This window comes from Papio anubis, chromosome 3 (genome assembly GCF_008728515.1).
Source record: "Papio anubis isolate 15944 chromosome 3, Panubis1.0, whole genome shotgun sequence".
NCBI lineage: Eukaryota > Metazoa > Chordata > Mammalia > Primates > Cercopithecidae > Papio > Papio anubis.
Genome location: NC_044978.1, coordinates 43,269 through 60,546, shown reverse-complemented (window position 1 = coordinate 60,546; position 17,278 = coordinate 43,269). Strand labels below are relative to the sequence as shown.

Here is a 17,278-nt window from a genome sequence, read left to right as displayed (position 1 = left end):
TTTGCATTGTGTTCTTTCTGCTGACGTGGGGTTTATGGAGTATAAATAAAGTGAAGCGGAGGCTCTGGCTGCGGCCGCCATGTTCTCTGTTTGTCTTTGTCTTTTGTGTCTGCTCATTCTCCACCACCCCCCGCACGGTCCTCAATAGTCTTATACGGTGAGCTTAGCGCAAGCAGTCTAATAGGCTTGGTGAAAGTGAAAGCCAAACTGACTTGAATAAAGAGTGAAAGGAAAATGAGCAAGAGGAGACAGTAAGTATGGAAAATCCTTGAGGAAAATTTGCCAAGAAAGGAGGAGATGGCTTGATAGCTAGAAAGACACACAGAGTCAAAGGTAAGGTTTCTCCAAGATAGAAGATTTTTTAAATGAAAAATTTATATTAAAATGCTGACAGAAGGCATCAAGAAGGAGAGAGATTGAAGATGCAGATGACAAAGGGAAAAGCAATTAACAGAATCCATGAAAAGTCAGGAAAAGAAGGGAGATTATTAGAGGGATGTCCTTTTACAGTAAGAGGAATACTTCCTCCACTGCCCCAGGATTTAAAAAGCTTATAAATTACAGGTAACATTCCACCTAATTATGGAGCTTTACACTTTTCAATAAATTTTGTTGTACATGATACAGTCACCCTGTGAATTCAGTGAGACAGACAGTTATCCACATTTTACATAAAAAGAAAGAAAAGGCAGAAGAGAAGTGATTTGCTTGAAGTCACACAGAAACGGCTGGTAGAACCATGCACTGTGTAGATGGCAGGGCTCCTGACTTCTCATTTCACACCAAAAATGTAGACAGAATTAGATATAATGACAGTTATTATATTTAAACCTTTCAAATAAGAATATCCTTAGATTTTCATTAACAAAGCACAAAGCACGTGATTAGCATCTGAAAATGTTTTATTACATGAACACTAAACACCAGAAGAGGTTTCCATTTTCCTGTGTATTTGAAGGAATTAAACAGCCCTCAGTCACACAGTTGGAGGAAACTCAAACAAGGGAAGGTTCGTTTGAAGTGATGAAATTAGCATGATGAAGTTTACAATACAAAGATTTTTGTTTCAAGACTCTGAGGTTTGGTAGGGAGGAAGGGGGAAAGGCAGCTGACACCAAATAAGAAGCCTGGTTGGAGAGGGGATGAGAAGCATCAATCAGAAAGCTCTTCAAATTCAAACGGACCATTCAAACCATCCTAGACTAGACTCCAATCGGGAAAGACTCTGCAGGAAATGATCTCCTACTCCCACAAGACGGCTAACATGATTTAGGTAAAAAGCTTTTAGTTTTATGGCTGGGGAGGTAGCAATAAAGAAAATGAACTTCCTGCCAATGATTCTTTTTCAAGCCCTGCCAATTCCTGTGTCTGGGGAAGCTATAAAGAATGTCCAGCCTCATGTCAAAAGAATTGCCACAGATCTCCAGCTTGCCTGCGTTCAAGCATCCAAACATCCCTAAGCCTGTTCCCAGGCCAGCCTGGAACTGAGAATCCAGGAGAGTCTTTTCTGTTCTGCTGCTGCAGTTACACTATCTACTTGTTAGCATGACCAGGGCCACCAGCAATAGATGCTAGAGAAATACACAAAGCAAAAATCAACAGCTGATGAAAAGCAGAATCTTTTCTTTTTGGCAGCAATACCAATAGCATGAAGCATGTCCCTTTCGGAGCTTCCCAAACCACTTCAAAAGCGAGTTTTCTGGTGTGGATCAAGAAAGCTAGGCAAATTGCCCCTGAGTGGATAGCCACTGGCCAAGATATTGATGAGTGTAGCCAGCTCAGGACCCATCCTCAGCCCCGGTGCTGTCTTTCTCAGAGCTCTGTTTAATTCCATCAGGCACGGGCAGCATTTGGAGAAAGCTGCGTTGATTTTTGTGATCTTCAGCCAGCACAGAGGTAGCCAGTTCCATAGCCTCCCAGCACCGTCCTCCTCCTGCCCTGCCCCTTCATGACCTGCCTGGGCTCACTGGACCCAGATTTGCCTTTTGCCTCCGTCAAAACCTTACCGTCCTGTGTATCTGTTTCCCTTTGAGCTACACACACTAACTAATTTGGTGAACCTATTGAGTGAACTTCTTTATACTCATGGTCTAAAGGGCACTGAACACTAAAGGGTTTGCTAGAGATTGTCAAAATTAATTCTGTCTTCTTCCAACTGGACCAAGGCTTCTTTGAATTAGCAAAACTCTGAGAAATCTGAGTTGATTTTTCATAGTATCTCTTTCTATTCTTTAGGGGCTTTTTTGTTTGTTTTTTTACTTATCATGGAGATTTTCCTTAATTTAACCCAAAAGATATACCCATATGACATCTGAGCTAATATGAAAGCGGTAGCAGGACAAAGAATTTGAAGCCAGCCTTTCAGTCCCCACGAAGTACTTGAAGTTTATCAGTAAGCCCCTCCCCGATGCTTCCCACCATGTGCCACATTCCATCTCCATTTTAAGCCATGAAGCTTCCAGTGGCATCTCCTTCTGTGAAACCTCCAGTTTGGAGATAAATTATTGGTGACTAATGACTTAGAAGAAACTAAGAAAGGATCCTCTAGTGGAGACACAGCATAGAAATGGTGGTCCAGGATGAGACGGAACTGACTCCAATCCCAGTGCTGCCTGCGTGGTTCCGGCTTCTCTTCCTCTGTAGTCTTGTTTACTCCTCTCTAATTTGTGACTAATAACATATACATCAGACTATTGTGAGGGCTGAGTGTAACGATATTCCACATCGTTGCATGTATCCAGTACTTAACATAGTACCAAGAACAAAGCATGTATCAGTAAGCATGAATAGCCTTCCCAGTGCACACCTGCAAACAGTGGATTTCTGGCCGGTGACAGGCAATGGTTCCCAGCGGTCCTACAGGCCATGGTTTAACTTACCACTAGCCTATCAGTAAGTTTGCTCAGACCACATCACGACTCTTTTGCAAGCCTGGAGCTTGGTAAAAAAAACAAGGGGGAAAATAACATCCCTAAGGCAGATGCTGAAAGATTTACCTCATAACATAATTTTCTCACCAGACTTGTTTCCTGAATGTCCATTTCAATTTTAATTCTGCAAAGAAAATAAAGTTGGTAATAATGAAGGTGATTAAGATGGTATTTGTCCAGGGAATGAACCTCCCCACAACACACCTAAGAAAGAGATATATATACAGAAAACAAAGCACAGTAAAATACCACTTCACTACTCTCTGGAGATTTTCCCCAGACACAGAGAAAGCTCTACGGAGCTGAGCTTAAGCCAGAAGAACTCTATTATTTATATGGTCTAATGCCAAAACAGGCCAGAGACCCCTTTCACCTTCTTCTCTTTAATCCCAAACCCAGTCTTGGTTTAATCTAAGAAAGAGCCAAACGCCCAGCAGGCGCCAGGGTAGAGAAAAGCAGCCAGCCAGAGAGTGGCCTCCGTGCCAGGGGAGTGTGTCTGAGCTTTGTTTTATTTTTCTTATTTGTCTGTAGTTGTGTGATTGGTAGAAGAGAGTAAATATGAAGTCTACTGACACAGGATTGGTCTTCAGGCGTGTCTTACCAAGCATTTGGGGGAACAGAGGGGTTCCACAAATAAGAGAGCAATGATCAGACTTTCTTCTAAAAGGAGCAGCCACAAGCTACCTTAACTCTCCATCTTGCCCATAAATCTTCACCTAGAGTTAGGAAAATTTCACCATTAGCTGTGGCCCATAAAAGATCCTTCAGCTTTTGACCAATGACAGAGGTCCATCTCCGTTAAGAGAAAGTGAAAGGGAGGTATGGGCAGAAGCTGTGAGCTTTCTGTCCTCTGCAGGCCCCCTGCTGTGTCCTCTACTTCTTATACAGGATGGCCTCCAACTGATGTTTTCTGACTGACCGTGCCAGGACTGATCCTCATCTCACTATGGAAATGAAAGATTTCAAGGAATTTGTTGCCTGAAATGTGGTGCCCTAATCACATATTAATAAAGCTAATATCCAGAAAAAAGGCAGATTTCAAAAGAACGGCTGTTAGCATTCTCAGGGACCTAGAAAGTACATATTGTAGAACAATGGTAAATAGATCTTGGAATCAGGTAGACTTTAATTCAAACCCCAGCTATGCCACTTACTAACTTACGTGACATTGGGAAAGCCTCTCAAATTTAGTTGTGCAAAATCAGAATAACGTAAGTAGCCAACAAATAGGGTTTAATGGAGGTAATAATGAAGGTGATTAAAATGATAAAATTAAATAACAAATATAAAGTGCTTAGCATTAGCATTTAATAAATTTTATTGTGTGATTTCAAAGCACATGCTTTTACCTACAGTGCTATAAAGCTGCACGCGATAGTCAAAGCTCACAGAAGCTTTAGTCAGAGCTAATAGAAGCCTTGTGTATGTAATTATTTAAAAAATATACATAATAGGGTAGGAATGAGAAAATCTTTAGAGGAAATATTCAAATATGCTTGGTTTTTAGCAAATCCAGATAGACGGTTTTCGCAACAATCAAGTCATAATTTTAAGTCATGTTATTGGAGCTAGAATTTTATTCAAGGGGCAACTGATTTGATTAGATAAGATGCTGTGAGCTGCATGTTTGCATCAACAAATGCACATGTTGAAACTCTTAACAGTCGAATGGCATTAGAAGGAGGCCTTGGGGAGGTAACTTGGTTTCGATGAGGATGGAGTTCCCACGATGGGGTTAACATCCTAGTAAGAAGAGAAGGAGACTAGAGGCCTCTTCTCTCAGCCATGTGAAGATACAACAAGAACACCTGCAAACCCGCAAGAGGGGCCTTCACCAGACACTGGCTCTGCTGGCACAGATTTTAATCTTTGACTTCCCAGAACTGTGAGAAACAAGTATGTGCTGTTTAAGCCACTCAGTCTACAGTTGTTTGTAACAGCAGCCTGAGCAGACAAACACATAGGTGTCCTTTTATTTTCAGAATTCGGTTTAGGTGTAATTGCCTACCATCCTGAGATGCTGTTTCCTGCCTCCTCCCTCGAAATATAAGCTCTGGGACTATAGCTTCATGGACAAATTCTGAAGAATTTATCTCTGCTTCTGTAGGATGCTAACCTAACCAATCAAGGAATGTTTGCTCAGTGGAATGAAACATCTAAATGCAGCTCGCCAGCCAGTATCTGCAGAGCACACCTCATGGGTTCTAGCTGGCTTGGATTTCTGAGACTACTTCATCCTGTTCATCAGACTGTGGACTAAGATTCAGCCAGGAGGCCCAGATTCTAGCATCAGTTTTGCCCTTGGGATACAAATGCATGCCCTGCTTCACTGAACACGAAACCCTGAATATTTGGTCATTACTCTGGCAACTGTGCTCTCTCCCTGTGCCAATTGCCAATCAGCCCAACTCCCAGGCAGTCTTGGCAGTTATGTCTGCTTCACCTGCTGTAGCAGCCAATGACTTAGTAAGTCAGAACATAGAACTGCTAGTTCCCAGTCCAGGATTTCCTCTTAACTCGTCCATGTATATATTAAACAACTAGGCTTGCTTTTAAAATTCTTTTTCATTTAGCCTCTTCTTAGAACTTGTCATTTTGAGAATGCTGACCTGCCACTATTCCATAATCTTTCTGAAAGTGACACAGCAAGTACGATGCATGCACAGTGCTAACTGCAGCTGATTTCATTTTCCCATCATCTAAAAAGCACATAAGGTAATTTGTAAACCAGCAGTAAAATCTATTTATAAAGAATGCTGATTTGTTTTCTGCACTTTCCAACTCAGAGCTTCAATTTATTTCCTCACCATAAAAAACCATTACTTTTTTAAACAATCATAGTTAGTATATTTTATAAATATTTTAATTTTTTAAAAGTCCAACTTGCAAATTGGAGTGTAAATAGCTTTCTTAAAATGGAAGGAAATGTGTTAGACCCAGTTTGCTGATGGATGATTTCACTGTGCTTCAAAGCAGACGATTTCACAGTCATTGGGTATATAATGTAATGAGTTTTTATAAAGCAATTGATATCACTAAAAATATAATTATAATAAAATTATAGGGAAAAGGAACTCTTCATTCGGACAATGCCAAATTTTTTAACTAACTCGTTGCTAAAAGATTATGTTTCTACATGAAAAATTTTACACATTGTTTCTATAAGATAAACTGATAACACCTTGAAAACTTAATGGTTATGGAAAAGGAACTGTGGTGATATTTTTTAGAAAATGTGTTCTTAAGTTAGCGGTCTCATGTTATTAGAAGGGAAACAGCACCACCTTGTGTACAAACAAAGAAAGTGAATGAATTTTTAGGGCCTGGTTCAGTGGCTCAGGCCTAAAATCCCAGCACCTTGGGAGACCTGGGCAGAGGGTAACTTGAGCCTGAGAGCTCAAGACCAGCATGGGCAACACAGTGACAAGCCCATCTTTACCAAAAATTTGCAAAATTTGCTGGGCTTGGTGGCTTATACCTCAGGTCCCAGCTACTTGGAAGGCTGAGGTGGCTGGATCACTTAAGCCCAGGAGGTGAAGACTGCAGTGAGTGTGATCATACCACTGCATTCCAGCCTGGGTGACACAGCAAGACCCTATCTCAAAAAAAAATATGTTTATGTAGCACTTTCTACAAGGAATATAGTATCATGTTTGTATTTAAACAACATCAGGACCAGCATGGTGGCTTACACCTGTAATCTCAGCTCTTCAGAAGGCGGAAGGCAGGAGGATCACTTGAAGCCAAGAGCTGGAAGACCAGCCTGGGCAGCATAATGAAACCCACATCTCTACAATAATAATAACAATAATAATAGTAATAAAAAGCTAGGCATGCTGGCACACACCTGTAGACCCAGCTACTGCGGAGGCTAAGTGGGAGGATCGCTTTGAGCCCAGGAGTTTGATTGTATTGCGTATTGTGAGCTATGACTGAGCCACTCCATCCAGACAACACGGCAAGACCCAGTCTCTAAACAAAATAAAGGGACATCAGAGCATTGCTTATAGAGATTTACAAATGATCCCAAAATGTCTTCAGGGAGATAACTCAACTAAATATAGCTATATGGACTCTTCCTAAATTCCAAATTTGGGTGGGAAAAATAAATGAGAAGACTTCTTGAAATGTATCAAGACTCAGAAAGACAACAAAAACTTTCTTTAGGCAGTATCAAGAATGTTCATTAATCCATTTCTAGTTTATGATACAATAATCTAAAGAGGAAATCCCAGCAACAAGAGGCCAAAGGAAAGGGAAAATAAATGACAGCAATGACCATACTTTCTATATACCTCCAACCTCTTCTCTACCACCACTCAGCAAGACCCACAGCCAACCACTGCTTTCTCTTGTGGACTTACCCTCTACTCTGTGAACATATGAGCCACAGAACCCTGAGAAGTCCCTGGGTCCCTTCCAGGGGCTCTGCAAGGTCAAAACTCTTTCATAAAAATACACAGGTTTTGTTTACCTTTTCCACTTTCATGCTCTCACAAGTATAACTGGAGTTTCCCAGAGGCTTCCTGACATGGGACGCCACAAGAAATTAAATGGAGAAGCAGAAAGGAGAACCAAGTTTTCTTCTATTCAACCAGACATTAAAGGCATAGATAAAAATATAAAACAATGTCACCATTCTCACCAACTTTACTGCTTAAAAATGATAATTTTAAATAAAAATGTGATTTATGTAAACATATATTATTTTATTATTTTTTAACTTCTCAGTTTTCATATTTAATATGATAAATATAGATAGATATAATCCAAATAAATAAAAACTCTTTGGGGTTCTTAATAACTTTTAGAAATGTAAAGTGGTCCTGAAACCAAGAAGTTTGAGGACCGATGCTCTAAAGCTCAGATTCTTTGATGTAGCTTCCACCCAGGTCATTTCTTAAATACTTCATCAATCATTTCCCGTGTCCTTCACCCTGTCCTTGCTGTAAAATTCCATTTTCCTACTCTGGCCCTCCCAGTTATGAGAAAATTCCCAGGTTGTATATATGATTTACTAAACCTTTCTTAACAGCTTTACGATGATAACATGACATCTAAAAATTGTATAAATTTAAGGTAACTTAAAGTTTTGATACCTCTATACTTTTTGAAATGATCGCCACAATCAAGCAAATCAGCATATTTATTATCTCTCCACATTCACCATCGTGTGTGTGTTGACACTAATTAATTTATGATCTAGTCCTTTAGCAGAACATTGTTCCATGTTGTACATTATATCTCCAGAAATTATTATAACTTGAACTTTGTACAATTTAATCAACATCACCCCATTTCCCCTCCCTGAGCCCCCGGCAACCACTGTCCTATCCTCTGTTTTTATGAATTTGACTGTTGTAGGTTCCACATGTAAGTGAGATCACAAAGTATTTGTCTCTGGGTCTTGCAATTTTGCTTGGCGCGATATCCTCCAGCTCCATCCACGTTTTCACAAATAGCAGGATTTCCTTCTTTTTTTAAGGTCGAATAATATTTCATTTCATATATACATGCCACATTTTCTTTACCCATTCATCTGTTCCTCTGCCAAAGGATATTTAGGTTATTTTCATATTTTGGTCATTGTGTGTAATGCTGCAATGAACAGGGGAGTACAGGTACCTCTCTAAGATTCTTATGTCAGTTTCACTGGATGTATATCCAGAAGTGAAATTGTTGGATTATGTGGTAGTTCTTTTTTTTATTTTTGAAATAGGTCTCACTCTTCATCCAGGGTAAAGTCCAATGGCAAGATGATAGCTCACTGCAGCCTTGAACTCCTGGGCTCAAGCGATCCTCCTACCTCAGCCTCCCAAGTAGCTGGGACTATAGGTGTACAATACCATGTCTGGCTAATTTTGAATTTTTTCCAGAGATAGGGTCTTGCTATGTTGCCCAGGCTGGTCTGGAGCTCCTGGCCTCCTGCCTTGGCTTCCCCAGATGCTGGGATTACAGGTGTGAGCCACCACACCAGGCCAGTGCTATTTTCAATTGTCTTTGGAGGAACCTCAATACTGTTTTCCATGTTTTACTAATTTGCATTCCCATCAATAGTGTACAAGGGTTTCCTTTTCTCCACATTCTCACCACCACGTATCTTTTGTCTTTTTGATAGTAGCCATTTTAACAGGTGTGAAATGATATCTCATTGTGGTTTTGACTCGCATTTCTCTGAAGTTTAGAGATGTTGAGCACATTTTCATATACCTGTTAGCCATTTGAATTTCTTCTTTTGAGATGTATTTATTTAGGTTCTTTGCCTTAAAATGAAATTAGGTTATTTGTATTTTTAGTATTGATGTGTATACTGCTTATAAGAGATATGGTTTACAAATATTTTCCCCATTTCATAGGTTGCCTTATCATTTCACTAGTTGTTTTCTTTGCTGTGCAGAAGCTTTTTAGTTTGATGTAATTCATTCATCTATTTTGCCTTTGTTGCCTGCCCTTTTGGCATCATATCTAAACAAATTATTGCTAAGACCAATGTCAAGATTTTTTTTCCTGTCTTCTTCTAGGAGTTTTATGGTTTCAGGTATTACATTTAAATGTTTAATCCATTTTGAGTTAATTTTTATGTATGGTGTGAGCTAGGGATCCAGTTTCATTCTTTTGCATGTGGACATCCAGCTTTCCTAACACCATTTGTTCAAGAGCATATCCTTTCCCCATTTTGTCTCCTTGCCACCCTACAGGGTGATCAATTGCTGCAAATGTGTGGGTTATGTCTAGGTTTTCTATTTTGTTCCACTGGTTTATGTGTCTGTTTTTATGCCAGTGCCACAGTGTTTTTCTTTCTACATCTTTGTAATGCAAGTTGAAGTCAGGAAGTGCGATACCTGCAGCTTTGTTCTTGCTCAAAATTGCTTTGGCTATTCAGGGTTTTTTTGTGTGTGTGTGTGATTCTATATGAATTTTAGGATTATTTTTTCTATTTCTGTGAGAGACACCTTTGGGATTTTAATATGGATTACATTAAATGTGTAGACTGCTTTGAGTAATATGGACATTTTAATAAAATAGTGCTAATTCTTTCAATCCATGGGTTGTCTTTCAATTTACTTAGGTTTAAATTTCCATCATCAATCTTTCGTAATTTGTACTATATAAGTCTTTCATTTCTTTGGTTAATTCCGAAGTAGTTTATTTGATAGATTTTAAATTTCCCTTTCAGACAATTCATTGTTAGTGTTTAGAAATAGCAATGATTTTTGTATGTCGATTATGTATCCTACAACTTTAGTAAATTTATTATATAGTCAGTCCTTCATATCCATGGGTTCTGCAACCATGAACTCAACCAACTGTGAACCAAAATTGTACATATTTTCCATCTGTGGTGGTTTGAGTCCACAGATGTGAACCCATAGAGACATAGGCCAACTGTGCATGATTTTATGTGAGGAAGTTGATCACCACAGATTTTGTTATCTGAGGAGGCCCTGAAACAAATCCCCAGCAGGTATAAAAGACTGACTGTATTATCTCTAACCATTTTCTGTGGAGTCTTTAGAGTTTTCAATGTATAATAATCTTGTCTTCTGTTAACAGAGATAACTACATCTTTCCTTTCAATTTCGTTGCCTTTTATTTCTCTTGTCTGATTGCTCTGGGTAGCATTTCCAGTACTATGTTGAATAGGAGTGGTGAGAGTAGGCATTCTTGTTTTGTTCCAGATATTAAAGAAAAAGCTTTCAGTTTTTCCCCATTGATTATAATATTAGATTTAGGTTTTTCATATACAGCCTTTATTGTGTTGAGGTAAGTTTCTTCTATACCTATTTTGTTGAGAGTTTTATCATGAAAGTATGTTGAATTTTGTCAAATGTGTTTTCTGCATCTATTGGAATGTGATTTTTGTCTTTCATTCTGTTATATCACATTATCAATTTTTACACATTGAACCATCCTTGTATCCCATAGATAAATTCCAATTCGTCGTAGTGGATGACCTTTTCAATGTGCTTTTGAATTCAGTTTGCTAGTCAGTATTTTATTGAGAATTTTTGCATCTATATTCATTAAGGATACTGGTCTGTAATTATTTTTTCTTGTGTTGTCTTTGTCTAGCTTTTAAGTCTTGGTAACATCGGACTCATGACATGAGTTTGGGAGTATTCTCTCTTCTATTTTTTCTAAAGAGTTTAAGAAGTTTTGGTGTTAGTCCTTCTTTGAATGATTGGCAAAAGTTGCCCATGAAAGCATCTACACCTGGGCTTTTCTTTGTTGGGAAATTTTTGATTACAATTAAATCTCTTTTCTTGCTTTTGGTCTGTTCTATTTCTTTTTTGTTCCATCTTGGTAGATTGTATCTTTCTAAGAATTTATCCATTTCTTCTAGGTTATCCAATTTGTTGGCTTATAATTGCTTAATTGTCTTTTATAATCATTTGTATTCCTGTACATTTGTTGTTATGTCTCCATTTTCATTTCTGATTATATTTACTTGAGTCTCTCTTTTGCTCTTAGTGTAGCTAAAGGTTTGTTATTTTTGTTTGTATTTCCAAAAATTCAACTCTAGCTTTGTTGATTTTTCTACTGTTTTTTATTTTATAGTTATTTTATTTATATTCTAATCTTTATTATTTACTTCATTATGCTAACTTTGGGTTTAGTTAGTTCTTCTTTTTCTAATTGCTTATCTTCATTATTCTAATTGTAAAGTTAGGTTGTTTGATTGAGATCTTTCTTATTTTTCAAAGTAAATAATTATCACTACAACATTTCCCTCTTAGCACTTCTTTTGCTGTATCCCATAAGTTTTGTTGACTTCTATTTTCATTTTTGTTTGTCTCGAGATATTTTTTAAATTCCCTTTTGATTTCTTCTTTTACTCAATGGTTGTTCAAGGGTGCATTGTTTAGTTTCTGCATTTTTGTGAATGTTTCTGCTTTCTTTGTTATTAATTTATAATTTTATTCCATTGTGGTCTGAGAGGATACTTGGCATTATATCAAACTTCTTAAATTTGTAGGATGCCTTATGACCTAAGATTTCATCTAGAATGTTCTCTAGAATTCATCTCAGAGAATGTTCTGTGTGCACTTAAGAAGAATGTATATTCTGCTGCTGTTGGATGGAAAGTTTTGTATATGTCAATGTTTAATCTACCTTGTTGTTCAAGTCAGCTGTTTCCTCTTTTTATTCCTGCCTAGATGTTCTATCCATTATTGAATTTGGAGTACTGAAGTTGGCTGCTATTATTTTATTGTTACTGATTTCTCCCCTTAGCTTTGTTGATATTAACTTTATATATTTAGGTGTTCTAATGTTGGTTGGATATATATTTACAATCTTCCTGTTGAACTTTTATCATTATATAATGACCTTCTTAGTCTCCAGTGACAGTTTTTGATTTCAAGTCTATTCTTTCCAATCTAAGTATAGACACCCTTGATCTTTGTGGTTACCACATGCACAGAGCATCTTTTCCCATCCCTTCACTTTGAGCCTCTATGTATCTTTATATCCAAAGTGACTCCCTTATAAAAACGTACTGATGAGTATCTTTTATGCATTGTGCCACTCTGTGTCTTTTAGATAGTTTATTCCCTTCACATGTAAAGTCATTGTTGATAGGTAAGGAGTGACTGTTGCATTTTGTTAATTGTTTTCCAGATGTTTTGCAGTTCTTTTTTTTCTTTATTTTTCCCCTCTCTTGCTGTCTCCTTTTGTGATTTGGTTTCATTTATTTTTCTTCACATTTTGTGTATCTCCTATAAATTTTTCATTTGTGGTTGCGAATTAACATCTTCTATAAAAAGCTGTCTGAATGTTATCAGCTTTTTTTGGAATCATTTTCTCTGTCTTCCCTCCTCAGACATATTTGCAAATACTCTGTTTTTCAAGACATGAGTAAATAGGGCTCTGGTTAGAGTTATCAATAGGAAAAAAAATCCTCTGAGTCGTTTGATAAGTTAGAAAATAATGACAGACTGTGGTAGAATGTCATATATTTCAAATTCTGTCATCTATGTTACTCTGCAATACATTTTCTATGTGTATTAGTCAATGTTATATATTTATAAGATAAATCCATAAAGCATACATTCCAGAATGTCCTAACTTAGGTCCTTAAGAGATATGCTCCTTATAGCCTTCTTGGCACTCCTGAAGTGTTAAATATTTCAATTGAAGAAGGTTGCATATGGTTTCTGAGATGAAGTCTAGACAGGTTAGGATTATTTTTTGTTCCCTTTGCCCACACAGCACCCACTGTCCCCTCCCTTTGTTATTAGCCATTATCTGATACCCCAGACAAAACCACCTTCTGTCCTTCAGTTTTGGGGTGGGGGGCTGATTTCACCCCCAGTTTCAGGAATAAGCACAGGACAACTACTAACAAGTGTGTTGTTCACTCAAGGAAGAAACCCAGCTAAGGGAGGAAGGGGGGCTGAAATGTAGCCTGTGTGCTCTTCTCCAAACCACATGCCCCGATACAGGGCTGCATCTAACTGGAGAAAGGGGAGCCATTTTCTAATACTTGCAAAGGCACTGTGTGGACAGTGGAAACCCTGGATGAGCTCATGACACAGGCCCAGCCAATGAATATACTTCAAATCCTGGCACAGATCAGACTACAGATGGACATGAACTCCAAGCCTCACACCCAAAGTCAATCTCTAGTCTCTTACTTAAACTATTAGAAATGTTTCTGGTTTTGCTTTATTCTGGGGCTGTGGAACTAAGGAAATGTAAACTGAGGAGTGATGATGGCCACATTGCAGCACAAAGGGAAAACTTGTCTGAGAATAAAGTCAATGGGGAAGAAAAAAGCAAGGAAGCTGAGAGGAGCCAAGTCCTGAGTCCCTACGCTCAGCCATTCTGAAGCGACACCCTGGATTTTTCCATTATACGAGTCCACAAATTAATTTTTTTTTGGCTTAGACCAGTGTGAGTTTGAATTCTATTATTTATAAGCAAAGGCGTCCTACCATATTATCTTAGCAGAATTTTCATAAACAAGATATATATTGATCAACAGAATTCCCAAATGTTTCAAGTTCACTCCAAAGAGTGAGGGAAAAAAAGAAAGAAGCAGGAGAAAATGGTTACTTATCATCTACAGTAGTCAAGGAAGCTACAGAAGCATCAAGCAAAAGCAGCAGAAGTTAGCTTTGTACTCACACAAACCCTGCTCTGAAGTACTCTGCCTAGTGGCCCACAGCAGAAGCTACATATATAAAAAGATAGCTACATTTCTGAAAACATAGAAAAGGAATTACCACTTACCCTGGGAACCGTAACAGGGGACTATGTCCCATTGGTTTGAGGTAGTTAAGTCCATTTTCAAAGCTGTAATAATTCCGAAAACAAGAACATATTTATTTTACTTTGATCACACAATGCCTACTTATATTAAAAGCAAAGAGACATTCAATAAATACCTTTTATGGGACTAAAAACAGACAATTTAGGAGAGAATTAACTATCGATGCATTATTTTCAAAGGTAAAGAAAAAAGAAATTATTCTGAATACACAAAACTATTTATCAAATATCATGGTAAATTATCATTATATACTAGGTCACTTAATAAATTTCCAGAGGTGATTGGAAACAGTTTCCACAGAAGATTTTGTTTCACCCCAAGAAGAAGTTTCACAAAAAGTTAGTTACCTATCTCCATTGTTACTAGTGCCAACTAATCCTATCATTCTGAGTCAAATTAAAAATAACGTCCACACTTTTCTCCAGTGAGCTCACAGAGGATGCCTAAGTGGAATGTGTTTTAATGTGAGGGGATAATTGGTTTACATTTTTCACTGAAAATAATAAATAAATTCCAGACAACTTAAGTAAAATAGGAATTCAATGAAAGGATATTGAATTGTTCACACAATCATTGACGATGCTGGAGAAGCAAGGTAAGAACTGAGGGAAACTCCGCACAGCCAAGTTCATCCTACAGCAGCAGATCTTGGGACGTCACCACTAGGATGTTGCCATTTGACACTCGTCACCACGTAGCTGGGCTCTGCTGAACCTAGGCACCTGCTGCCACATTCCTGGACCTGGGTCTCTGCTCAGTTGCTCAGAATCATCTCTGATTCTTTCAGGTCTTTTGCATCATTTCATCAGGTTCCAAGTTCTAATAAAGAGACCTTAGTTGACTGGGCCTAGATATATGCCCACACTTGATTGGCCAAGAAACTGGAAAAAGGATCATGCACTCCCTTTCAGCTTTTGTAATGGAAGGTGGGGCCTGCCCTCATATGTCGCTTGGGGTTCAAAAAACTAGTAAGGGTGTTTTGTTGAAATGAAACCCAAAACTATAGCTATCCATTTATAGCACCTTATTAGTACAGGAAGAAACCATGAGACAAAATGTATAAAAGTGCATAGGAGGTCTAAACACATGAGGGAGTTTCTGAGGAGAGAAAGATCATATTTGATTGGTGCTGTGGTTTCCCGGTGCCTCCTCCGAGATTCAGCATTGGCAATGTGACCGTGTTGAGGTGGGGCCTACAGGAAGTGATGAGGCCATCAGTACTCCTACCTCAGGAGTGGGTTTAGGAGCCCTCATGAAACGGCTTCATTCCTCTTGCCCTCCCGCCTTCCACCATGTGAGGACACAGTGTTCCTTGACTTTGGAGGATGCAGCACCAAGACACCATCCTGAAAGGAGAGAACAGCCCTTACCAGACATCGGACCTGCCAGCACCTTGATCTTGGACCTCCTAGTCTCCAAAACTGTGAGGAATAAATGTCTGGTTTTCATAAATTGCATAGGCTGTGTTATTTTGTTGTAAGAGCATAAATTGACTAAGAAAATTGGGGATTAGAAAAAGCTATATGAAGCAGCATTTGAGAGGGACCTGATAGATTAGATCCCTACAAACAGAAATAGAGAGATGGTTTCAGATCACCCAGGTGAAGGGAATAACATAGCCATGTTCAGTCTGAATGCAAAATGGAGATAGTGAAAAAGTACATAGGATTCCACCACCAGTGGAAGGACAGAACTGCCGTGTGACAGCAATCTGTAAATTTAAATGTGTATCACTCGTTCACATTTATTTAGAGTCTAGTGTGTTCTACGCTCTGAAATCAAGCAAAGAAAATCCGATTTGAGTAAGTCCAAGTCTTTGCCTTTGTGATAGTCAAAATAACGACCCCATAAAGATGTTCGAGTCCCTGGAATCTGTGACCATGTTACTTTACTTGGGGCAAAAGGGACTTTGGAGATGTGATTAACCCTTGATTTAGGGGGATTATCCTTGATTGTCTTGGGGGCCAATCTAATTGCATGTGTCTATAAAATCAGAGACTCTTTCCTAACTGCGGTCAGAAGGTGACATGACTACAGAACAGTGGTCACAGATATCCCACATCACTGGCTTTGAAGATGGAGGGATGGTCCCATGATCTAAGGAATGGGTACTGCATCTAAAAGTTGGAAAAGGCAAGGAAATGGATTCTCTCTAGAGCCTCCAGAAAGCAATACAGCCCTGACAACACCTTGACTTAAGCCCAGTAAGACCATGGTCAGAGGTTGGCCCTACAGAACTATAGGATCATAAGTCTTTGATGTAAGCCACAAAGTTGTGGTAATTTGTTATGGCAGCATTAGGAAATTAATTTTAAGGAGTTTATTATTTGGAAGATAGGCAGACCAGAAAATCCAAATTATAATATAATTCGATTAAAACTTGTGGCGATTTGGGCCAGGTGTTTTAGAAAATAATTGAGTATTAACAAGACTAACAGAAGAAATTGTCTAAAATTTACACACTAAGTACATCATATTTTTCTAGTGATCACGTTGATAGAGCAACTTAGAATCCATGGTTTTGACAAACCAAGAGGGGTGTGTGTGTGTGTGTGTGTGTGTGTGTGTGTATTATATGGAATAGCCCCATGGGCACGGGCAGCCCTGGGCCACAGGGTGGCACTGCACTAGCAGCCCGCCAGCACCCCACCTCACCCGCCTACCCTGAGCTGACTTATCTGCTAAATAAACCTGTCAACCTGTCTGGTTTAACTTAGAAGGGCCTGGACACAACAAGCCTGAGGGCTGTGACTGGGGGAGGAGAGAGCACAGACGGAGCTCCTCCTGCTTCCACCACTGCCCACCAACTGAAAACCACCAACTGAAGTTTGCTTAGATTCTCAGCCTACACATTGTTCCCAGGAAAACTCATGCAATACTTTGGCCCCCACTCCAATCTCTTGAATAAAATATTCTACGAGTCTGCTTTTTGACCTGCAACTTATCTTACTAAATTCCAGGAACCTTATGTAAGAGAAAATCACCATGTAATACAAGATTTTCAGTGTGATCATCATTGCTACTTTTAACTAGAAATTACCCAGTAAATGTATTGTGAACTGCATTGTGACTA

General features: G+C 38.7%; 1 long non-coding RNA gene across 4 annotated transcripts in view; it reads right to left on the bottom strand.

Annotated features, from left to right (window-relative positions):
• The window catches only part of LOC103884867, a 96,901-nt gene extending 79,833 nt beyond the window's left edge, over positions 1–17,068 (bottom strand). The window contains exons 1-2 of one of the 4 annotated variants that reach the window (XR_004182585.1): positions 15,433–17,068; positions 14,166–14,228 (exon numbers count right to left, since the gene is read on the bottom strand). This is a non-coding gene — a long non-coding RNA (uncharacterized LOC103884867). The remainder of the gene's footprint in view (positions 1–14,165; positions 14,229–15,432) is intronic. The other 3 variants (XR_004182587.1, XR_004182588.1, XR_002522345.2) reach the window with 3 other exon arrangements.
• Positions 17,069–17,278: the final 210 nt, after the last annotated feature.